This window comes from Diceros bicornis, chromosome 13 (assembly GCF_020826845.1).
Source record: "Diceros bicornis minor isolate mBicDic1 chromosome 13, mDicBic1.mat.cur, whole genome shotgun sequence".
Classification (NCBI taxonomy): Eukaryota; Metazoa; Chordata; class Mammalia; order Perissodactyla; family Rhinocerotidae; genus Diceros; species Diceros bicornis.
In genome coordinates, this window is record NC_080752.1 from 19,197,985 (window position 1) to 19,224,240 (window position 26,256).

Here is a 26,256-nt window from a genome sequence, read left to right on the forward strand (position 1 = left end):
TCTCTCTCCTCTTCACCCACCCCTCTCCTCCCCACCCACCCTTCTCCTCATACAATCCTATAGTAGAACAGCTAATGTTTATAGGGGCCCACTATTTGCCATTGTGTGCTATGAACTTTTCATATTTTATCATATTCAATCCTTCAATCACTTGAAAAGTTAGATATTATTATCACTCTCATTTAACAAATAAGGAAACTGAGGCACAAACCAGTCTAGTAGCTTGTCCATGGTCACATGGCTAGGAAGTCACACAGCAAGGGCAGAGTACAAGCCACTCTTCTCCCCAGTTTCACTCAAAACCCTCCCAGATGTCCATCAGCTGGTGAATGGATAAACAAAATGTGGTGTGTCCACACAACGGAATATTATTCAGCCATAAAAAGGAATGGAGTATTGATACATGCCGCAATGTACCAAGCTGTAACATCATGCCAAGTGAAAGAAGTTAGACACAAAAGGTCATATATGGTATGATTTCATTTACACAAAATTTCAAAAATAGGTAAATCCACAGAGACAGAAAGCAGATCAGTGGTTGCCAGGTGCTGGGGGAAGCAGAGAAGTGGGCAGTGACCACTTAGTGGTTATAGGTCTCCTTTGAGGGAGACAAAAATGTTTTGGAGCCTGATAGAGTTATGGTTGCACATCATCATGAATGTAGTAAATACCACTGAATTGTACACATTAAAATGGTTAATTTTATGTAAATATCACCTGAATTTAAAAAAGTACAAAACCCTCCCAGCCAGGTCCCACACCCTGATTAAGCCTGTGTGATATGCTAAGAACACTGCAAACTCCAGTCTAAAATGTCAATCCAGCCTTAAAAACCAGAAGAAGAGGCAGTCTGCCCAGACCCAGGACTTTGCAGGGGGAGGTGTGGCACAACTGCATGCATAAAAGCTGCATGCCACTGCCTGCATGTTCCGTGATTCAGGGCATCTTACTCAGCTCCATCCGAACTATAAAGCACCGAAAACAGGCCGTTTATCAACAGGCACAAAGGTTTGCAACAGTACAGATGAGGAGCCTCAGTTTCCTCGTCAGTAAAATGGGAAGACCACCATCAAGCATGTAAGATTTGGAAGATGAAGGAAAGGGAGAGACATAAATCTGCTTATCTTTGCAAAAAGAAACACAGGACAAACCAACCAGACCACAGTGAAGCTGTTGATCTGCATGGGGACATGCTAGGTGGTGGGGAGACTGGGTGACTGCATAGAAGGATATGGCAGCGGGGGACACTTCTCAGAGTACTGTATAGCTTTTTGCATAATTTCTACATTTGGAATACATGAATGTTCTACATATCTGAAAAAATTAAATTAAATTAATGAGGATGGGAAGTAGGGGTGAGGATAAAACTAGAAGTGGACTGGAACAAACTGCTCCAATTGTATTTCAAATGAACATCATAAACACAGTCGCTGAAGAGGTGGGAGAGAAAGAAGTAATACAAATAACTCATGATCACAGAATTTGACTCTTTACACTCAAGTCCTAGGCAGGGTTGGGACAGGGGGAGCTGCAAACAAGCCCCAGACTCTTTCCAGTAGGTTTGTCCATGGTCACATGTCTAGGAAGAGCCATTATGCCCCTATTTTAGATGTGTTATAGGACCAAGCAAAGGAGTAAAAGCTTGGATGTTCTTGGGAGGCAAGTTTCTCGTTATGGAAGAAGAGACATTTAAATACAGAAAGGGGGATGGCAGGAAAGAACGCTGTGGGGACAGACTGGAAACTGGAGATTTCAGGGTAAATTCCTGATTTATAAAATATACATCCATCTGTATATGAACGTATAGGTGCACACATATACAGATATGTGTGTATATATGTGTTTATATGCATATATTTCCCCCCTCTGTCCACTGAACCCCAGTAACAACGTGATACCCAATACCTGGGTTTGGGTTTCTACTACCATTCCCCAGTAAAAGAAACCAGGGGTTCTTGAGAATGGGTGATTCCAGAGCTGGGGCAGGGCAGGTGCAAGGCGAGCCCAAAATATCTTGTTATCCTAGAAAGGAAGGAAGTGCCGAAAACAAACACAAATGATGGGGACATGTCACCAGGACACAGACGCCATCATGGAGGAGCTCTCACTGGCCTAATCTGGAACAAGTTAAACACTCATTTATTTAAGGATGGTAATAAATAATAAACCACCAAAAAATAGGAACGCATGAATCCATACTGGTAACAGACAGATAAACAAGTGGGGAATGAAGGGAAGGCTGCTTGCTTAGAGCAAGAGAGGTTCTGTCTGGTAGACCGAGAGGGAGTGCGGGAGCATAAAAACCACACTTTGCAGCCATCAGAGTAAAGCTTAATCAGGCAAGAATCATCAAAAAATGTTAAATCTAGGGAAAATTTTTGATGAGAAGGAAGACATTTGCAGGTTTTAAAGTATCTTCTCACTTATTATTTATAGTTGCAAGCAAAAAATTTACGACTATACAATGGAGAAACTGAACAACATCTCAATTAGGTTATTAAAATTAACGTTAACGAAGAGGGGCGGATGGACTTCATGTGATGCCCTGAGAGGGACACATCACTACCACGGAGGATTCTGTCCAGGAATCTAATCAGATTATGCATTTAAAAATGGGGAAAGGACTGTATTCTTCAAAAACGTAGTAATAAAAGACAAAGATAGGCTGTGGAAATATTTGTAGATTAAAAGAAACTAAACAGGGGGCCGGCCTGGTGGCGCAAGCGGTTAAGTGCGGCACTCCGCTGCAGCAGCCCGGTTGGACGGTTCAGATCCCGGGCGTGCACTGACACACCGCTTGTCAAGCCATGCTGTGGCAGTGTCCCATATAAAGTAGAGGAAGATGGGCATGGATGTTAGCCCCGGGCCAGTCTGCCTCAGCAAAAAAGAGGAGGATTGGCATTGGATGTTAGCGCAGGGCTGGTCCTCCTCACAAAAAAAAAAAAAAAAGAAACTAAACAGATTTAACAACTAAATGTAGTGTCTGGACAGGAACCTGTACTGGGGAGAAAGGAAAGGCTACAAAGGAAATTATTGGGCCAATTGACAAATTTGAACATGAATGGCAAACTACGTAAAAATACTGTATCAATGTTAAATGTTTTTAATTTGATAACTTTTCTGTGACATGTAAGAGAATATACCTATTCTTAGGGAACACACACCAAATATTTAGGAATAAAGGGCTAAGATATGTGCACCTTACTTTCAAATGATTCAGAAAAAAATTCACATACATGCTTATATGTACATGCACGCATATACGTGTGTGGATATGCATACACAGAGAGAGAGAATATACAAATGATAAAGCAAATGGGATGAAATTTAGCAATAAGTCAATCACTTAGATTCAGAGGGCATATGGCCTTTTTTGTATATTCTTATTCTTTTTCCTATAATTTTGAGATTACTTCCAAATTCAAAAAACAAAAATCCTTGCTCAGACTCTTGCACACAGAGGGTATGCAACAAAGCCAATTCTGGCCTCACTTTTAAGTTCAAACTCATTCCAGCTCCCTAGATGGCATGGTTTCTAATTCCCAAGGCTAGCTGAGTTTAAAATTAGTTTATGGCTGTCAGTTCTTATCACTGATTCCAACTTCACCCCATATCTGCCTGGACTGCCTAACTTGGCAGAAGTCTCTAGATCAAGGTTGTTTCGAGCAGGTCTCTTTCTTCCTGAGCTCGGGACTTCTTCTCCAGACTATGCCAGACTCTGCCCACTCAAGACTTTTCATCCACCTGCCCCACAGATCACAGCAAGCTCCTTTAATTACTTAGCCGAAGTTGGCCTTTCCTGGATCATCTGCCTCTCCATCTCTGGGACTATGGCTTTAATCTGTCAATCCTTTTTCTCTTTTTAAAATATGTCAAGGCCCACCTGATCTGATCTAGCCTATTTGGAAAATGCCTAAAATTAGCTCATTCTGCACATTTGTTCTTTTCAGGGACAAGAAGATAGGAAAGAGCGAGGTTCTGCTGGAACCCAAAGGCAACATTTATTAAAAGCTGCTGGGGGGGGCCAGCCCGGTGGTGTAGTGGTTAAGTTTGCGCACTCCGCTTCGGCGGCCCAGGGTTCACAGGTTCGGATCCCAGGCGCAGACCTACGCACCAATCATCGGGCCATGCTGTGGCGGCATCCCACATGCAAAGTGGAGGAAGACTGGCACAGATGTTAGCTCTGGGCTAATCTTCTTCAGCAAAAAGGGGAAGATTGGCAACAGATGTTAGCTCAGGGCTAATCCTCCTCACCAATAAAAAAAGCTGCTGGGGGTGTCAGAAGTACAAGTGCTGTGGGAACTTGAGCAGAATGATATTAAAAGACACTACATCTCTCTCTATTGACAAAGTACCACCATCCTCACGGCAAATATAGAGCCATCATTTGCTTTGACCAAACCTTCGAGACAAATAATACACTGATTGAATATACCCCTGGCCTGAAAACTCTGAAAGCCACAAAGCTGACAGATTAACAATCTCACTGTAGACCCAATCGGGCTGTTTTGGCACAACTGTGTGTGTCAAGGAAGGGGAGAAAAATCACAGAAGTGGATGACTTCTCCGGGCCTGAGACCTCATCTTCATTATATTTCTTGTTGGTTATGTTTACTTGACATTATGAAAAAAATAAAAAGAATTTCAGGGGCCGGCCCCGTGGCTTAGCGGTTAAGTGCGCGAGCTCCGCTGCTGGCGGCCCCGGTTCGGATCCCGGGTGTGCACCGATGCACCGCTTCTCCGGCCATGCTGAGGCCGCGTCCCACGTACAGCAACTAGAAGGATGTGCAGCTATGACATACAACTATCTACTGGGGCTTTGGGGGAAAAAAATAAATAAATAAAAATTATAAAAAAAACAAAAAAAAAAAACTCACGCTTTAAAAAAAAAAAAGAATTTTAGGCAACTTACAGAAAGCTTTATAGAAAGCCATTCTCTATAACAGGATAAAATTAATAAATGAGAAAAACTGGAGTGAAGGGAACAAAGGATTGGAAATGAAGGTGAAGGCAGAAGCAAGGACAGCGCCCCAAACAAATCTCTACAGTTGCAGAAGATATGTTATAAATCTGCTATGAGATTCCTAGAGGCCAAAGCAAAGAAGGAAATAAGATCAGTTACAGTTTTCACAAAGTCCATGCTCAAATAAAGCTTTCTTTTTCCTTTGAACCAAAAATGGAGAATGAAAAGGACCAATAGGCTTTCATAAAATCAGCACTGTGTGGTATCATGGACATTAACATCAGCAGTCTCTACAAAAAAATTCAACCAGGAATTTTCAATGTCCCATGACTCATGCTGAGAGCATAATACTAAAGCATAATTTTGGTAATAATACTGTTAAATAGGGTCAAAACAATATGACCCAAGTCATTTTAAATTCTCTACGAACAAAGCATGCTTTCTTTTTTTAACTAAATTGAAAAGTAAACAAGTGGGCTCTTGCTATACAGCTATCTGGTGGTCTGGCTTTTCTAAGGTAAAATCTAGAATTAAAAAAACTATTTAAATGATTTATCAGTTTACCCATCTGAAATGGGATAATGCTGGACATAACTTATGGGATTAAATGAATAAGAACAAATGAAAGTTATGTGAAAGTACTTTGGAAAAATAAAATGCTATGTTCCAGAAGGCAGGCACTGTTATTATTCAAGTATCAGACTTCAGCAAGGCAATGATAAGAAGAACAGAATGTGTTTCTTTAGTCAAACTCAAAACTCACAAAAGTCAGAACCAGGTTTCAGCAATGCTAAAGGAATTTACGTGACAGCAACATGGCATACTTAGGGACATTTCATTTAACTAATGGATCACACAGTTTCATTAAGTATTTATTGTACCACGAAAATTCATTACATAAACTCTTAAAGTATCAGAAAACATAAACGTATAAACCTAAAATAATTCCACTGGTGTTTTTAATACTTGGGGCCCCACTTTACCCAACCTTCTAAAATCCTCAACTCCACTTGTACAAAACGCATCAGCAGGTGCAGAACCTAAAGCCGTGAGCTGTCCGAGGGGCTGGGTCTGAACCCTGCCTGATTCTACCTCTGGCTGGCTGGGTAACTTTAGGCACTTACGCTGCTTAACCACTCTGCACTCTGAGCCTCCCTTTCTTCATCTGCAAAATGGGGATCCTGTAGGCCCCAGAGTTTTCAAACCAGGAGCATGCAGCCCAGGAGTGCTCAAGAAAATCACCAGGGGGAAGAAAGCAAATTCCGCAACATCTACTTCTAATTATAAAAAATAGGAAATAGTTTATCACTTTAACATGCAGATTAACAGTAGCATATGTATGTAAATTTATATATAAAAATGCATACACTGGTGCAGACTTCCAAAATTATTCATTGATGGGGAGTGACTACAGGCAGGTGACAAGGGGCCACCACAGTGGCTTAACAGGGGAGCCACAGACAGAGCTCAGGGTCTTTCAAGATGGTGCTAGCTCATCACCTGGGCCTGGAGGCCAGTGATACTGGGGACAGGGAGGCCAGCTGGGAGACTGCTGCAGCAATGGAGCCACTACGTTTAAAAGCTTATGCTCTCCAATTTTCCTCTCCAAAGATGTCCTCAATAAATGAATCTTCAGAAGAAAGTAAAAAAGCAAACATCCCCAACTCCTGCAGCATATAGCCATTAAGTCACAGGTTCTGTAAACCAAACCAATTCAACACACATTTCCTAGGCACCTCCTCGGTGCACGGACCGTTTGCTACATACTGGAGGGACAGAGAGAGATGAGTCAAGGCCTGGTGGCTGCTACACCCTCCCAAGGGTGGGACCCGCCTCAGGCGGCCCTCATACCTGTTCCCCGACACTACTCCTAAAGAGGCACCTCCCTGAACAGCTTTTTAGCCTTGATGGCGTTCCTCATTTTAACCCCACTGGCCAGATGAGAGGCGGGCCGCACTGCTGATTTGCTCTTCCCGACTGAACGCCCTCTACCGTCATTCGTGTTCCCTGCACGGTGTGTTTGAGTCACGCGGAACTCCTGCTATTCCCTGGGGTCTTGCAGGAAGAAAAGACAAGTATCTAATGAGGCCCTCCCAGCGAAGGGGATTTTAAATAAACAAATGCCACACGTGGCAGCTTCACCTGCTGTGCTGATTTACCCAAAATATACAGCGCCATTATTTACTCTCCTTTCCAGAAGCTGCATTTCATTATCTTCAAAGTTGACACTAGGGAAGAGAACAACGCAGGCCAACATCTGTAAGTGGCAAGCAGAGCAAGTGTGCAACAGGTGTCCCCAAGCTGCCTGGCGTCGAGGGTGGCCCTGGGCAGGGGCTTATCCAGCTGTCCACATCCCAGTGACTGTCCCATCACAATGGCCATTGGTTGGTTCCTCCTGCAACAGCCCATCCCGCTGGCCCCACTTGAGGTCCCCGCCCAGAGAGCCGAGAGACGGTGGCACGCTGTCTCCCATCTCTGACATCCTACTTTAATTCTGCCCTCTCTTCTCAAACACCTAATTTTTACCACCTTCCTTTTAAGAAAGAGGGCCCGTCATCTTCTTTTGCTTCGCTAATGATTTGCTCGTCCCATCTCAATTACTGTAAAAGGAGATACACGGATGGCTCACATTTTCTCCATAAAAGGATCTGCACTTAATGGGAAGCAACCTAATTCCCACAATTATCTCCCTCACAAAAAGCATACACAACAGTGAGAACCGTGGGGCTGTGTTTTCCTGAAGCCATAAATGGGGATGGATCCTCTCACAAAGGAGCTCTTTTTGTTTGTTTGTTTCCTGATTTGTGAATGTATTTATTTGAACCTTCTCACAGAAACACACGCTTGGCAAACACTGAGCAAATCACCAACGCGGAAAGCCATTTCTTCTCCCTAAACGCCCTCCTCACTGTGACACTCAGCCAACTCCCGCGAATCTCAGTCTAAGCTCCCTCCCTGGGGAAGGCTTCTCTGACCATGTGCACCCTTCCCCTCGCACACCAGCCCCACATGCACTCTTCCTTCCCCTCGCACACCAGCCCCACGTGCACCCTTCCCCTTGCACACTAGCCTCTGGCAATGAGCGAGGCAGCACAGTGCAGGCTCCCAAACTTTGCAGCACATTGGAATCACGTGAGGAGCTGGAAAAACTACTGATGTCTGTCTCCCACCCTGGATTCCCATTTAACTGGTCTGAGGTGCAACCTGGGCACTGGGATGCTTAAAAGTTTCCCAGGTGATTCGAACATGCAGCTAAGTTTTGGACATATAGGCATAATGGTTAAAAGAAGCCTTCAGGGCCAGCATGACCCCATTTCATAGTCCAGTATTGAACTCCCCTGAGCCTGGATGTGTTCATTGCAGAACGCGACGGCTATGAATACGCGACACGGTGAGTATATTAAATGACATAATCAATATAACATGCTTATCACATTGTGGTAAGCCGTGATGGTAGGCAGGAAAATGGTCCCCCAAAGATGTCCATGCCCTAATCATCAGAAGATGATTTAGATGATTTAGATAATGAGAACCTGGACTTCTGAACTGACGAGGTTTAGATGAGATTTGAGGTTTTGAACTGCTGAGATCCCAGAGAAACCGTGAGTGTATTTTGCATTTGGACTGGATGTGAATCTTTGGGAGACAGAAGGTAGACTGCGAAAGACAGAATAATGGCCCCCACAGAGGTCCACTCCCTAATCCGAGTCCCAGCTGACTAAACCAGGAGTCGATTCCATACCTGAGGACAATTCACTGGCGGACCAGCAGCCACATCTTGGTCTGGGAGGAAGAGTTAAATCCAAATCAGATATATGAAAAGATACGCATATTCTCGCTCTCAAGAATTTGAAGTTGGAGCTGGCCCCGTGGCGTAGCGGTTCCGTGGCGTAGCGGTTAAGTGTGTGCGCTCTGCTGCTGGCAGCCCAGGTTCGGATCCCGGGCGCACACCGATGCACTGCTTGTCAGGCCATGCTGTGGCGGCGTCCCACATAAAATGGAGGAAGATGGGCACGGATGTTAGCCCAAGGCCAGTCTTCCTCAGCAAAAAAGAGGAAGATTGGCATGGATGTTAGCTCAGGGCTGATCTTCCTCACAAAAAAAAAAAAAAAAAAAGAATTTGAACTCATTCACACAGATTCTGTCCAGTGGTCGTGGGACCAGAACTGAAAGGATGCACAGGGAGAAGCCGTGAGGCAGCAAGGGGATGACTGAGCAGAAGTTATGAGTTAGCAGAAGTGAAGACTAGCAGAAGCCTCCAGGTAGAGAAAAAATATATAATTAGGAGAGAGAAAGAGAGAGAGCACTTTCACCAGAAGTAGAAACTGAGCGTACCAAGTGGCAGGGAGCGCACAAAGTGCTGTGCAATGGGAACAAGATAACCTCGTCCCGAGAGAGATCCAGGAGCCTTCCTGTTATGAATCCTACCCCATCTCTGTGAGGCCAGACTGTAGGGCTATTCTGAGACTCCCCAGCCTTGCTGCTGTGCATGGCCTTATGATGCCACACCCCTCCTTACTTGGGGTGGAGGGCTGCCTAAAACAAAGGGTTTATCTGAACCCTTAAATACATCACTATTCATGTCTAGGAGCTAATAAACTGATAAACACAAAAAACACCAACATCACAGTCTCATTGACTTGCCTTGGGCTCTCAAACCGTGGCCCCACTAAGTCCTAGATACGGGACCTTTGTCAAGTCCCTTGAAGTCTTTGAGCCTCAATTTCTGCCTTTGTAAAGCTGGGAAATCGGTACCTTATCCCTAAGGATTGCTTAGCAGAATAAATAAGATAATATATGCAAACTGCCTGGTACTACAGGAGATGCTCATTACATATTGTTTGCCTTCCCTTTCCTCTATTTCATTTGCATATAATTCTTTTGAAAGAAAAGGGAGAAATTTCTGATCTTTATTTCCTATACCATACACCTATTAGTTTTTCAATACATACCTGTCAAAATGAATCAGGAAACAATTACCAAAAACTATTTCTGCTATGATATATAAAATCTGATATGTTAACTTACCCTGACCTTCATGTTCCAGTCCAGCACGCCACCCCAAACTCACAGCTTGAAATACATACCTCCTCACGTGAAATACATACCACAGCCATACGAGGTTGGCCACAGACCCTAGAACACACCTTGATCATCCAATGCCACACCTCCTCACCTACTTAAACTCAGCCCACCCTTTGAGGGTCCATCAGAAAACAGATAAACAACTCAAAACAGGATTATTCCGGAAGAGTTAATAAAGGGATTATTTACACAAAGGTGGGCTCTGTTCAACGGAAACCCCAGAGGACACTGCAGTAGCCCAGGGTTACAACAGCAAAACCGTTATGTCTCCTAGACCTGAAGGGGTGAGAGAAGGGAGGGACGACCAGAACCGGGAGGAAACCCTGTAGAGAAAGTATCCTTAAAAGGAGCAGTGACCTTCCATCTAGGATACAGCAAGCCCAAGGTAACCCGGCCAGGAGAAAGCCTAAAAGCGGATCAAAACACGGAGACTTCACTCTCCTCCTTCCTGCCCTTCAGCCTCCTGCTGGAACTTGGCATTGGCTGATTCCAGGAAGAGGCCAAGGGTTCAGGAAGCCCATGGATGCAGTCCACACAGGTTAGCCTTCTGGAGGGAGAGGGAAGGTGGAGAAGAGCAGAGACAGCACCTGGAAGGACAAGCAGAAGACAGACAGCTCAAGGTCAAGTGAAGGTCCTCCTCCATGAAAAACATCCTCACAGCCCATATTCTTCAAAATTTCTAAGGAACTTCATGACTTCACGTCCTCTTGCAGTCAGGGAGGATGGGATCCTCCCTTAGAAACAGAAGGGAGGATTGAAGAAAGGAAATTAGAATTCCAGTTGTGAGAAGCTACCACACGCCGTGTTCTGTGCTAAGCATTACACATGCCTCCTCTCCTTAATCTTGCCGATCTGGGAAGGTAAGCATTACCACCTCCATTTTGTAATAGCGGAAACTCAGGCACAGAATTGATGAAATATCAAGACCTGGTCCCATTTCTAGAGTGGATCCAGATCTAGAACCCAAGTGCATCTAACTCCAAATACCACAAAGTTGCCATAAAACCATCCTGCCTTGCATAAATCGTCCTTTATCTACCTACCTATCTTGTCCCTGGATAAGCATGAAGGCCACCCAAGGGCATGGATAGTCTTCTATTTCTCCTGCATATCCTTACGCCCCTGTGCTAATGAGATGCAAAAAAGTGCCACACACAGCTGAATAAATAAAATCACAAAATCTTTGAAATCCCTACAATGCTATTTTTCCTCAGTTTAAAAATAACCTGTTTTCCAAATATTGAAAAACTTCTTTTCCCTCTTTAAAAAGACTTATTTTTTTTCTCTACATCTCATATTGGGATTCACAGCTCATCACTCCCACAAGAAATACCCCCAGGCTCCTTGTCTACCCAGACAAGCACTTGGTAAATTTGGAAAACGGTTTAAATTAATTTCTGCCTGCCAAGTACGAGGATTCTGGGTAGCCTTCTCTTATACAAAGTTTTAAAAGAAATATGCTCATTTCCTTAAGCATATCCATCATTTTTTCAAATGGACTCTTTGGTTCAAGTCTTTATTACTAATAGCAAAACAATAAAATGATTAATAACACACCTGTGGCAGCTCTGTATATTTGATGTTGTGTGTGTGTGATATTTCCTGGTGAGTATTTCTAAAAGCCCCCAAGTACCTTTCTGACATTTCATCATTACCTGTTTTTCCTTCTCTGGCAGGGAGCAAAGGTGAGCTGGTGTGAGCTCCAGGTGGAGGTTGAGCCCTGCGGCCCAAACAACTCGCTTCCTCCATTCCACACCCACCCTCCATTTCCATTTAATGGGAAGACAACAAGCATAGTCAGAGGAAACAGTGCAAGGAAAGGACCTCCACCTTTTCTTAGGAGGGTACCCTCAGATCTCCCCTTACTCTGTGCACTCATTTGACATTTCCTTTCTAATGACTGTCACAGTTGTCAAGTACTTTCCTTTCGCACATTCATTTCATCTGTGTGACAACCCAGTAAGTTAGGTTTTGCTGTCCCTATTTGACCATGGCTGGACAAGGAGAAGAGATGGGCCATAGGTTTCCCATTGGGAAGTGTTGAAAATAGGACTGGAATCCATGTCTTCCAGATTCCAAGATCGTTTTTTGTATCTTGCAAATACCTGACTCCTGGGTCTATATTATGCTTCGTTATAGATTATCAGCTCTAGGGTTAAAATTAATATCATGAGGATGGGGGTGAGGGTGAGATAATAGTGAGATCTAGCGGGATCTGTGGCTAGTGGCTAGTATGTTAGCTGGCCACAACCCTCCTCTCTCAGCTCCAGCTGATAGGACCACACCTCCTTCCCCATCTGCTGAATCTAGACCACACCTCCTTCCCCATCTGCTGAATCTAGACCACACCTCCTTCCCTGTCTGCTGAATCTAGACCACACCTCCATACCTCCTTCCCTGTCTGCTGAATCTAGACCACACCTCCTTCCCCATCTGCTGAATCTAGACCACACCTCCACACCTCCTTCCCTGTCTGCTGAATCTAGACCACACCTCCTTCCCCATCTGCTGAATCTAGACCACACCTCCTTCCCCATCTGCTGAATCTAGACCACACCTCCTTCCCCATCTGCTGAATCTAGACCACACCTCCACACCTCCTTCCCTGTCTGCTGAATCTAGACCACACCTCCTTCCCCATCTGCTGAATCTAGACCACACCTCCTTCCCCATCTGCTGAATCTAGACCACACCTCCTTCCCTGTCTGCTGAATCTAGACCACACCTCCACACCTCCTTCCCTGTCTGCTGAATTTAGACCACACCTCCTTTCCTGTCTGCTGAATCTAGACCACACCTCCTTCCCCATCTGCTGAATCTAGACCACACCTCCTTCCCCATGTGCTGAATCTAGACCACACCTCCTTTCCTGTCAGCTGAATCTAGACCACACCTCCTTCCCCATCTGCTGAATCTAGACCACACCTCCTTCCTCATCTGCTGAATCTAGACCACACCTCCTTCCCCATGTGCTGAATCTAGACCAAACCTCCTTCCCTGTCTGCTGAATCTCTGTACCTTTGCATAGCTACCTGGGCCAAGGCCTGAGGGGCCACTGACCCCAATATGCCTTTTCCCTCTCTGGAGGGAACTTCGGCCTTTGGTCATTCAGATTTACAGTCTAAACTAGGAATATTCTTTAGGAATAAAAGGATCAAGAGCCAAATTGGTAAATGAACTACTCCAGATTTTTAATTGGGTTTTTGTCTTGCTTAGATCCCCATAAACTGGCAGTTTCCACAAAGCAGCCAACTAGTCCTGCAAATAGTCATTTATTAGACATTTGTGATTCTCTAGGTATTACCAACTAATATCCATCCTAAGAAGAAAGGATATATGATCAGAAGAAGCATGAAAAGATCTCTTCCCTCAGGAATTCTAGGGGGAAATACCCATGAAAAAGCACAGAATTTAAAAAATGGGGATATCAAACACTCCTTTGAAAAATTTTATGAAAGGTATGAATCCCTCTCCAAGCTCGTCAAGAACTGAAGATGTAAGGTGGGGATTCAAAGAAATGCAAAAGTGAAACGTAAAACCAATATACTTTAAAAGCATAATTTAAAAACTGTCAATATAATGTGCAATGACTTTTCATTTCCTAACTTTTTTTGTTGTTGTTAATTTGGAGTATGAGTTTATTACATTATTATTTTCATTTCTCTGTATTTAAAATGCTATTTTTATAGCTATTTGTTATTAGCTATACCAAATATCAAAATTTACCATAAACTTGAGGCAATGAAAATATTATGCTACTTCCCTTGAAAAAGACAATTAAATCAATGGAACAAAATGAAAAGTGCCATCTCCTAACTTTTATCCCACCATTTTGTTGGCACATTGTCATGAAATCACAATAAAATAAGGTGTTTCTAATAATAACAGAATTCTACAGCCAAAAAAGTACTTTCACATCTGTGTCCCAATAATATTCCCTCAATACCTTTGGAAAAACACAAAATAGAAATCTTGATCCTCTTCTTAAAGACTGAGAACCTGGAGCTCTGAGAAGGAAAGTGACCAACTCAGAGCTCAGTACAGTAAGTGGCTGTATCCAAGTTAAGACCAAAGCCTTTAGGCTTCCAGCCTGGGGTTTTATTTTTTTTGTTTTGTTTTTTTGTGAGGAAGATCGGCCCTGAGCTAACATCTGCCAATCCTCCTCCAATCCTCCTCTTTTTTTGCTGAGGAAGATCCATGCCCATCTTCCTCTACTTTATATGGGACGCCGCCACAGCATGGCTCGACAAGCCGCGCGTCGGTGCGCTCCCGGGATCCAAACCGGCAAACCCCGGGCTGCCGCAGCGGAGTGCGCGCACTTAACCGTTTGCGCCACCTGGCCGGCCCCCCAGCCTGGGGTTTTAAAGCTAGACAGGATCTTGGACATCATCTAGACCAATGGCCTCGAGTCTTCATTTTGCAGATGAAGATGTGTGTCTTAAAGAGATTGAATGGTTTGCCCCAAATCTCCCAATTAGTAAATCACACAGAACAACTAGCCAGGTCGCCTGATTCCTAGTCCATTTTCTGACACCACAATGGTCCAATGTGTACTCAGAACATCAGTCACAGAAAGCACTCCCATTTCTCATTTCCATTCACTTTTATAGGATTCCTATTCCAAAAACAAGTTATTTTTGAAACATTTCAAAAAGCATAAAAGAGACCTTTAAAAGAATTAAATGACAATTAGATTCTTTCCCATACTGCAGAAGGAGCCCTCTGTTCAGAACATAATTTACCAAAACTTAGCTTTACAGAGTGACAGTCTAGAAAGCCTTTCCTTAGAATTTCAGACACAGGTGAGAAAGAACGCAGAGAGCCATCTCCTACCCAGGGGAAATACCTCAGCATGCTGCAAGCAAACAAAATCCAACAACCCGAGCAAATTCATTTCTAATCAAGAGCTCTACTCAGAGATAAAAAAAAAAATTAAATTAAATGTTACATTACCCATGTGATCATGTTACAAAGCACAGCTCCTGAAGAGACAGCTGTCCTGGCCCTTGTGGGAGCTCAGAGCCACCGCACAAAGAAGGAAGGACAAAGTACACAGCTGGGATCACAGTTAGGGAGTTTCAGTGATTGCCAGAGGAGTTTGGCAAGGTACAATCACACGGGGAGAAGCAGTCAAGTGTCTGCCGTGAACACCATCAGGGCAAGGGGCATTCAAATGTGGCCACCTCCACTCCAAACACATGTCTTTACTCGTGCAGGCTGTGTGCCACGCACTGTTCAGTTCTGGGGAGGCAGCTTATATCCTGGTGGAGGGAGGCAGACAGTAACGAATGAGTAAGTCAAGTACACAATGTGTCAGACGTTGGGAAGCGCTATGAAGAAAAATAAGGATGGAGAGAGGAATAAGAAGTGCTGGAAAGGGGTACATTTTAAAAATAAGTAGTCAGGGAAGGCCTCACTGAGACGACTTTGGAGCAAAACTTTCAAGACGAGAAAGGTGCCTGCCTTGCAGACACACAGCTGGGGGAAGGGCATTTCAGGCAGAGGGAACAGCAAGCCCCAAAGCCCTGAGGCAGCAATGAGTATTTCCTAAGAGCAGTGAGGGGGCTGGTGTGGAACAGAGGGGAGGAGGGGGAAGAAGTAAAGGGGAGGCGTAAAGGTGAGGACCTGGGGCAGAGTGAACAACAGGGTGCTTGCTCTCAAGGAGCTCATCTCGCAATAAGGGATTCTACCCAGAAGGCTGGCTTTTCAGGGCTGGCTTCACCATTCACTAGCCACGTGACCCTGGGTCAGGAAAACTTCTGTGAAGCTCCATTTCCTCCATTTTCCTTTTGTAAAGCAAAAACAATAATAATCTCATCTCTCTATCCCACTAATCCTGCTCCCTAATCATCCCTTAGGATGATTTCAAAATGCTAGACTCCCATGTGTTGTCTCTCTTCCTCTGCAGAACAGCCACATGGTTTAACATTTTCATCTCCATGTCACAGAGAAAAAACCTAGCCAGAGTTAACTTCTTGCTCAAGAAAATACAGGTAGTGTCAGAACCAGGATTTGAACACAGGTCTTTGTAACTCCAAAAGCCGCAGCGTTGAGTTGCTTGTGTGACAGCACCAGGAAGACGATGGTTGGAAGTGACATGCAGCGCGGGAAAGGCAACATGGCCTTGTGACGGCCATGGCTGTCCTAGTGACCCAGTGTGTTACGAGGGACAGTGGAACTAAGTGCTCTCTCCCATCTTGAGCACTGGGGAGTCCCATGCGGGGATGCCTCCCAACCCAAGGGTGGCAACATTAAACTTGTCTGGCTGCTCTTGGTAAGTCTGGTTTCCACAAAGCTGATCATGTTGGGAAACCGAGGCACCCATCTAGGCCATCAAATCCCCCAGACTTAGAAAGGCAAACTTTGAAGAAAAAAAAAAAAGAGAGAGAGAGACATCAAACTCTCTGTAGCTGTCTTAGAATGACAGGGGTTATTCCTTCCCAAAAGGAAGGCTTCCTGCCTCCAGCCCATCTGAAGGAGAAGAAAAAAAAAACAGTTACGCCGATCAGCACAAGTTTATGGCACTGGACCTTGGTCCCAATAAAACAAGACGAAGTTTAACTTGTCAGAAGTTAACATTTTCTGGTTGCTTTTCTCCCTGGAAAGCCTCACAGATTTTATTTCCAACAGAATCTATACCCAGGCAAAGGTCACCAGTGGAGACCTCAAGCCTATTTAACTCCATACTTACTGTGCTAGTGTGTTGTCTATATGTATGCATCTTTCTTCTCAACTGACTGTGAAACAATGGCAACAAATAGCATCATGATGATGATAAAAATAACAGACCATGGGGTGGAGTCAGTCAAAGTCTTAATTCCTGGCTCTAAACTTTACTGTTTCTTAACCTCTCTGAACCTAAACTCTTTATCTCTGAAATGTGAATACTAATATATTTATCTTGCAATGTTATTATTATGGGAAAAAAGTATGTAAAGTCCCTGGTATATAGTAGTTCCTCAGTAACTGAGAGCTGTTATTCTCCATTAAAATAAAGGTGACTAAGTTTACATGGCACTTATCCATCCATGACCTCATTTGATCCTCAGAACAAATCCCCAGCCCTTAACTTTGGGTCTTTCACTTAGTAGTGGCTCAAAAAATAGAATCTAGAAATAATCTGTCTCATTTTACCAATGAGGAAACTGAGGCTCAAAGAGGGGACATACTGTAATTTTATCTAAGCAATTGCCTTCTATAATGATTCAGAAACCTCTTCTTGATATACTCAGCCAAAGACGACATGGCAGTACCAGGTGAATGCCGTGGGAAACATCACCAGGGCAGGGACGAATGCACCCAGCACCAGATTTAGTTGTTGTGATACCCAGAATCATCCAAAGGTTTTATTAAAACCCCATTTTACACAGGAGAGTGGCGGAAAGTGCCTTACGCCTTGAATGTAGAGTGGCCCCTGTTTACACGGGGCTCTTGCTCAGGGAAATGAAGGCCAGACTTCCCAAAGGTTCTAATTTGCAGAAGCGGCTGATGGGCAGAGTGCTGTGTGCAAACCCCAGCACTGCTGCTTTCCACCTGCCTCTCCACTTGCTCGTTACCCAAGGGTTCCAGAAGGCCAGTTCCACATTCGGTCTAATTGAACAGGGCGCTTCTGTTGGATTGAATTGCCTGCTTTAACAGGTGGGGCCAACAGAATTGGACTCTTGCTGGTACTCACTCTCATCAGGACCTGGGCGGGGGGCTGTGCATTTGCTCAGGAATCCTGGGATGAGGCCCTCTGAAAAGAAGGTTCTGTGCCTTTCTGCCTCATTTTCCAAAGCAGATGGGGTGCTAAAATTAAGGATTCAGTGCCCCAGTTTTCAGGCACCTACTGTTTCTGTGGAAAGAAGGCTTAGGCTAAAAGGTAGAGAGAATGGGGTAAATCCAATTGAGAATGAGGCCTCGAGGTATGGCAGGGAAAGAACACAGGTTTCGAACTGTGTCTGTCTGTGTCTGTCTCCGCCACGTGGCTTTGAGCAAGCTGCCACTTGCCTGAGCCCTCTCATGGTCCCCACATTGTGACTTTCAGAGGACCCACGCACTTTTTCCTCCATGGCCTCTTCCTCCATAAAAAAGAGTTAAAAATTACATGCTACCACTGTGTTGGTATGAAGACAAGCATAATCTTCGACCCTAAAAGTTCATTTCTCTCTTCTGATATTAAAAGAAATGAAAACATGTTTTGTGGGCTCCTAAAGGTATTGTGGGCCTGAGGCACGGTGCTGCTGCACTGCTGGCTAAGTCGCTATGCTTTCCTTAACCGAAAATGGAATTGATGGCACCGACCTCTGAAAGTGTTGTGAGCATTAGTGGTTTAATCTATAATTCACCTAGCACCAGGCCTGGGACCCAGCAGTCGCTCAATGACTCTTAATATTCTTGTTATCACTCAGAAAATGTAAATTTGTCATTTTTCAAAGAAAACAGGACTGTGAGCCTTTTGGAAGGGGAGGCATGAGTATGTTCCCCATGCAATTTACTCATTCATCAACTCCTCAGAATCTCCTGATAGCTGTGAGAACACGGCCATTACTCAACAGATGCCTATATTGAAAAATGACAATGAGCTTAAAAGGAAATGTTTCCCACCAAAGAGAAACTTTATCAAAATTGTCTTTGCTTACTATTTAGAGCACTTAAAAAAAAAAGTCAACATCCCAGGCTCTGTGGGCTGAAACTGAAGCTAGGGCACAGAGTTCTGGGAGACCACCTAACCCGGAGTCTCACGTGCAACTCTGCTGGTCTGACTCAACTTCCCTCAGAGTCTTGGCAGGTCCTTTGCACTCCAAGCCCCAGTTCCCTTTTCTATAGTGTGAGGCACCAATCCCTACATACATCAGAGATGACGTGAGGCTCACAGGATTTAATGAAGGTTCATGAGCAATTTACCAGGGTTTCCCACAGAACTCTCTATTCCTTAAGGATGCTCTTTAAAAATAAGTACGAGATGGACAGATGGAAGGAAGGAAGGCATGAATCCATGGTTAAATAATTCTGAAAATACTTCATAATATAAAGTATTAGTATGTTGAATTATATGTATATTGAAGTATTATGAATTATAATATTCATTATGAAAAATCATAATGAATATTAGTGTATTTAAAATTTTGAAAGATCCTTTGTTAATGAAATCTGCTTTTATGACCAGAAATTCCATAATTTAAGCAAATTTTTTCTCTAGATAACTATAAATATCTCATCTGATCTGGGCAACGCCCACCACCCTGGTCGTCTTTGTGTTCTTTCTGCTTCAAGGTCTTCGCAGTTGCTGTTCCGTCTTATCTTACAGGTCTCCCCTCCAATGCCCCTTCTCTAAAGTGGCCTTCCTGGGGTCACCTAACTTACAGTAGCCTCTCCATGTCCCTCCTACCAGTTACTCTCTATCATTTTAACCTCTATTTATTTGACAGTAGTTATTTCATCTAAATTCTATCAATAATGTGTTTGCTCACTGTCTATCTAATCCCTTGAGGGCAGGCAGTTTTCCTGACTTGTTCATCTTTATCATCACTACAATGAGAACAGCACTGTCAGAGAGTACAGCTCAATAAATATTGCCTAGATGAGTGGCTGGTTAGATGGGGGGTGGAGGTGTGTGAATGACTGGATGGATGGATGGATGGATGGATGGATGGATGGATGGATGGATAAATGGGGGAGGGGGGATGACTGGATGGATGGATGGATGGACGGACGGACAGACGGATGAATGGATGAGTGGATGAGTGGAACACAACCATTATATGATCTTTAGGAAATGTTGTTAGCCTTCTGGGCTCTAGTTTCCCCACCTGTGTGGGAGGACATAATATTTAAAGCTCCTTCTAGTGTTGCTATTGTAAGTATAGCAGCTATAAAGACACCATTTAAGTATTTACTATGCGACAAGGAACTTTTCCTGCTGTTATTTTGTTTAACTTAATCTTTAAAACAACTTTATGAGAGAAGTAGTACTATCCCAATTTAAAGATGAGAAAACGGTAGACAAAAGCTGGAATCCCCTACTGGGGCCTAAGCCAGTGCTGCTTCTGCTACATTACGAATCTATAAGCCAGAAGGAAATCGTGGCTCTCACTATTGCAAGAGAAATAGGACTGCAAAAGGAACAGTAGTGAGGGGACAGGTAAGGCATCTTGCACATAATTCAATTCACTGTGTATTAGTCTATGTCTGGAAAACAAGAAGCATTTCCTGCATCAGTAGATTTTAAAAGAGCCTAACTTGAGATCTATACAAACGTCTTCTGTTTTTTAATAAAATCTTTTGCATTTTATTCACAGCACTTGTTCTAAATCATCTCTGTACTTGAGAATCAGGCGCCATCCACCTTCCTCCTCACGTGAAGAGTTTATTTTCTCTCAAAGAGCAATTATCGGACAAATGCCAGACTACAGAAGGTGTTTCTCCAGCAGCAGCATCTGTCTCCTTGGCAGGCTCCTCAGCCAATTTTCTTGGCAGCATTAAAATGGCCAGGGGGTCAGTCAGAGCTCAGCTGCCCACAAGCTCTCAAGCGGCCTACCAGCCTCTGCCCGAATGTCTCAAAAAGAAGAAACCAGCTTGGATTCACCTCAAAAGTTGAAGATCGGCCAAAGCCAACTCTAACTCAATCGGAACCATTTGGGCCAATCCTGGTTTCTATTGGGAGCCAAGAAATTCCCATGATCCCCTTTGCTAAACAAACTAGCAGTAACAACATGTATAAAGGCATAAGACACTTAGATCTTGAGGTAATAGGCATATATGTTGTGGTGGCAGCTCGAAAATGGCTCCAAGTGACCCCTGCCTCATGTATTCACGTCTTTGGTAATCCCCTCCCCTGAGTATAGGCTGGACCTAGTGGCTCATTTCTAATAAACATAATATGGCAAAAGTGATGGAATGTCACTTAATAAATTAGGTTACAGAATGACTTTGGCTTCCTTCTTGCTGGCCATCTCCTTGCTCTCTAGTCTGCTTGCTCTGACGGAAGCCAGCTGCTATATTTGTGAGGTGCCCTATGGGGAGGCCCACGTGGCAAGGAACAGAGGGAGGCCTCTGGCCAGCAGCCCGTGAGGAACTGGGGCCTGCCAGCAGCCACGAGAGTGAGCTTGGAAATAGATCCATCCCAGGCAAGCCTTGGGATGAATGCAGCAGCCCTGGCTGGCACCTTGACTGCAGCCTTGTGAGAGATCCTGCGCAAGAGCGCCAAGCAAAGACAGCCCACCAAAACTGTGGGATAGTAAGTGTTTGTTGCTTTAAGATGCAAAGTTTTGGGGTAATTTGTTATGCAGCAATAGTTAACTAATAGGTGTTCTTAAAACAGAAGTTAATACATATTTTTTAATTATATCAATACAATTACCTCTTTCACGTCTGTTCAAATGTCACCTCCATGGGCCTATCCTAATCACCCTACTGAAAATTACAACTCCCTTCTACCCTGTTCCCATAGTACCATATACTACACTAGCTTTTCATATTTCCTCAATTCTTTTTTTTTCAATTTACTTATTTTGTTTTGTTTTGTGTTGAGGAAGATTGGCCCTGAGCTAACATCTATTGTCAATTTTCCTCCTTTTTTCCATTTTTCTCCCCAAAGCCCCAGTAGATAGTTGTATGTCATAGTTGTACATCCTTCTAGTTACTCTATGTGGGACGCCACCTCAGCGTGGCTTGATGAGCAGTGCGTAGGTCCATGCCCAGGATCCGAACCAGCGAACCCTGGGCCACCAAAGCAAAGCACGTGAAGGTAACCACTACGCCACTGGGCAAGTCCCCTCCTCAATTCTTAAACATTATCTTTGAACATCTTAAACATTGAAAAGTGTGGTCTTTGAACCAGCAGGGTCAACATCACTTAGGAGCTTGTTAGAAATGCAAATCTTAGGGACCATTCCAGACCTAAAGAGTCAAGATCTACATGATAGGAGCTCTCCAGTCAATTGACAGGTACGTCAACATTTGAGAAACACTGTTCTAACATTCTATAAGACTTTCTTACTTATTAAATTTAATTTTTTTTTCTGTCTTCCACCCTCTACCCAACCCCAGTGAGAGCTGAGATATGGAAGTCACTGCTGATCCCGATTTCCACCCTCTGGAAGAACCTAGTCTGCTTTTATAAAGGTAAACACAGAAATGAGAGACAGAAACAACACTTACGTAAATTTTACAATCAATGCCACTTTGATCTAAGCTCATCTGAACTGAGTTTCTATCTCCTGCAGTCAGGAGTATTTCCAAACGGCAGGGTCAGAGCCACCAACAAATCCCGCACCTCACTACTCAGTTTGTTACCACTGGTGAGCTGAGTGAACTCTCTCTCCCAGCTGTAGCTTCTAAAATCCCAAGGAAGATTTTGATTGGTCCCAACACATCATTTGTATACTCCCCGGCCAGTCAATTGTTTCTATGGGGCTAGAGCCGAATGCCAGCTCCTATCCAACTACACAACTGAGGTGTTAAAGCAGATCTCCAGAAGAAGAAAATGGGATTTTTTTCTGAAGAAGGGGGGAGAAGTGCTGAATAAACAAAACATCAGATGCTCGTTGCATTTTACAACTTATGCCCTTTAGGTGCTGTTCCTCCACCTGAAATACCCTACATAAAAGCCTTGACATCTCTGCTACCTCTATTTACCTCCATAAGCTTGGCACATTCCTACTCAGTCTTCAGTTCAAGAATTACTTCCTCTCTGAGGCTCTCCCTAACTCCCAAGGGAGATGTAGAAATGCTTTCTTCACTGATCTTATTGTATTATTCCAATCTCTCTGTAGAAAATAATTATTACAGTAATTTAGGGCATTTTGATTCAATATGATAAATGCATTATTTTTTTTTTTTTGAGGAAGATTGGCCCTGAACTAACATCTGTTGCCAATCTTCCTCTTTTTCATTTTTCTCCCCAAAGCCCCAGTACCTAGTTGTATATCCCAGTTGTAGGCTCTTCTAGTTGCTCTATGTGGGACACTGCCTCAGCATGGCTTGATAAGCAGTGCGTAGGTCCGTGCCCAGGATCCGAACCAGCGAACCCCGGGGCCCTGAAGTGGAACACACAAACTTAACCACTAGGCCACTGGTCCAGCCTCTAAATGCATTAATAAACTTTCGACCTTTTATTTACCAATTAATATGCAAAAAATGAATGTTCATCCAATTCCTGAGCCTATGGATTAAGGACAGAGGAGATGGGGCAAGGCTTAGGTTTTGCATGGTGTTTTCACATTTCACATGTTTATTTTGACAGGCTTGCACCACCCCAGTTCTATGGATTCTCTGCCTACCCTTTAGGGTAGCACCATTTGCCAAGATCATGTATAAAAATAGGCTCTTCCATCAACAGACATGCCGACCCCATGTCCACCTGTTTTGCTTTTGTCCCACATCTCCCAGTCCATGCCCTCGAACAAGTGCAGGTTAAAGGCCTCCACGTCATTAGCATTGGAGATCCCCACCTGTCTCTCCATCTGGGAAACTCTCAGGGGTAGTGACAAATCTTATTGAATCACCTTGTCTTTTTAGAAGTGTTGCAAGGCCCCAGGGCTGCTGCTAATTACTAGACCTGTTACTACTGTGTGTGCTGCTCCCCCTCCCCAGGAACTGCTTGTTTGCAGAGTGGGGGGAGAGCTATGGAGATGGGCATCTTCATCCTGGCAGAGCTCACAGTCCAGCTTCCGAGAGCTAGTATCAGCAGCTGAGGCTTGGGGGAGGGCAGATTTGGGTCAGAATCAGCAGCTGCAAACAAGAGCAATTGCCTGACTGTTCCGTGACAGTTTTTCTGCTCACATATTTGGAATCCAGACACTTCCTCCAGTGAGTTCCTATATTACTCACTGACAAATGACACTTGCTTAGGGTAAGGCATCTTGAAGGTAGTTAAAGCCCTCCCTAATTCCCCACTCCTTTCTCTGGATGTTGTCCACTTCTTACGAAATAACTGTCCCTCCCCTCAAAGTTCAAATACTTTGTGTGACCTCTCTCTGGCACATAAGCTCTCACACTTTCATTGGTGCATTGACATCACAAAGCTTCTTAACCTACACTGCCTCTTCTCCTTGCCCACCTCCTTTAGAGATGCTGAAAAAGCCAGATGCTTGCTTTCTTGGCCTCCCTTCTGGCTGGAAGTGGCAACATGATCCGGTTCTGGCAAATAAAAAATAAGCAGGGATGAAGGTAACTTGCTTTGTGAGAGCTCCTTCTGGGGAATTGTCTTTTTGCTTTTTTTTGTTTTTTTGTTTTTTACCTCTGATAAGAAAAAGGAGACAAAAAAATGAAAGCTCTATCATACCGTCCTGGCTGCCCTGGCTTCTTTCTGTTTTCAGTGAAGTTATATGAGGATGTGGTACTTGTTTTTACAGCAACCATCCTGGGGCCATGAAGCAATTAATCTAAGGATGACATAGAGCAGAAAGAAAACTTGAGCCCCTGATAACATCTTTGAACTACTGCACTGACTTGGGACCACCCACCTCTGACTCTGTTATATGAGATAACAAAATGACTTTATTCCTGAAGTCACTGTTACCCAAGTTTGCAGTTTTCCCTTACTAACAGTCTCGTGTTCCACCGCAAGATTCTTCTGCTAACACTTCTTAAACATTATAAGGTCACAGAATGATTAATGAAAGCACAGATCTTCTCTATATAAAGATGAATACTCCCAAATCTTGCCTACAATTTCGGGAGCATCCCAGGCACCCTTCAAGCCCACCCATGAACCTCTCCCTACCCATTATTCTCTTGCTCATAGAGAAACCTGTCTACAGATTATGTACACACACTTTGGGATTATAGAATCAATGCTGGTACATACAATGAGGACCCCAAGGCATTTTAAGTTCCTTTGTCATATAAGATATGTAGACCATCATCGTCACTGGTTGAATGCTGACTATGCTGAAGATCCCCACGCACTGTTCTAAGCACTCTAATATGTATAATCTCGCTCTCTAAATCCTATGAGGTAGGTATTACTGTTATCTCCACTGTATAAAGAAACTGAGGCTTTGAGTGACTAAGTAAATTGCCCCAGGTCACAGGGCTAGTAAATGGTGAAGTTAAAATTTAAACCCAGGCAGTCTGACCACACAGTCTTCCTTTTAACCTCTACTTTATGCAGCCTCAATTCTGTATAGTGAACTATGTATTAGAGTGAGGAAGTAGGTTAATACAATTTAGAAACTGCAACAAAATGGATTGAAATATTAAGCTAAAATGTTTGATTGACAAAGGGTGTCAGTTGTGCATTTTAATTTAAAAAAATATAAGCTGAATTTTTATAGTGTGGCTCAATCTAAATAAAGTAGACAACTGAGTGTCCTAAGTGAATTATTCCATCGGCAGTATTTCAGGGTTGACTTAGATGTAATAACTAATCTGAATAGAAACACCAAGTGCTTACCACGTGTCAGCCTCTATTTCAGCACTTTGTGTGCGTTATATCCCTTAAGCTTCATGATAAACCTATGGGGTAGGTAGTGTTATCAATCCCATTTTACAGATGAGAAATTGAGGCATACGAAGGTAATCTATAGAAGTACACATGGCTAGAGAGTAGCACTGTCCAGATATCAACCCAGGCAGAGGGTTTCCTTGAGCAACTACATTCTACTGACTCCAATTTCAGCATTTGACTTGCATAGTCTCAATCTAGAATCTGAAAATTTATAGAAGCATCACATTTTACTGAAGTTAAAAGTCAAGCTTCTGGGGGGCCACCGGGTGGCGTAGTGGTTAAGCACGTGCGCTTGCAGTGGCCCCAGGGTTTGCAGGTTCGGATACGGGGCATGCACTGACACACCACTTGTCAAGCCATGCTGTGGCAGCGTCCCATATATAGTGGAGGAAGATGGGCACAGATGTTAGCCCAGGGCCGGTCTTCCTCAGCAAAAAGAGGAGGATTGGCATCGGATGTTAGCTCAGGGCTAATGTTCCTCACCAAAAAAAAAAAATCAAGCTTCCAACATGGAATAACAGCCCACTCCTTCCTACTCAGAAGGACTCACAGCTACTGCCATATGTCTTCCAACAGCACACATGAAGGAGTCAGCCCACAGTGACCTCTTCTCTCTGCAATCACTACCTTGCGAATCTTATCAACCCAATGGCACCAACCCTCACCTCTTGTTAGAGCACGCTCAAGTCTACATCTGCCATCCGGACCATTGTCTCTACTCCCAAGGTTTCATATGTCCAGCTCTCCACAGGACTGTTTCCACATAGATGCCTAA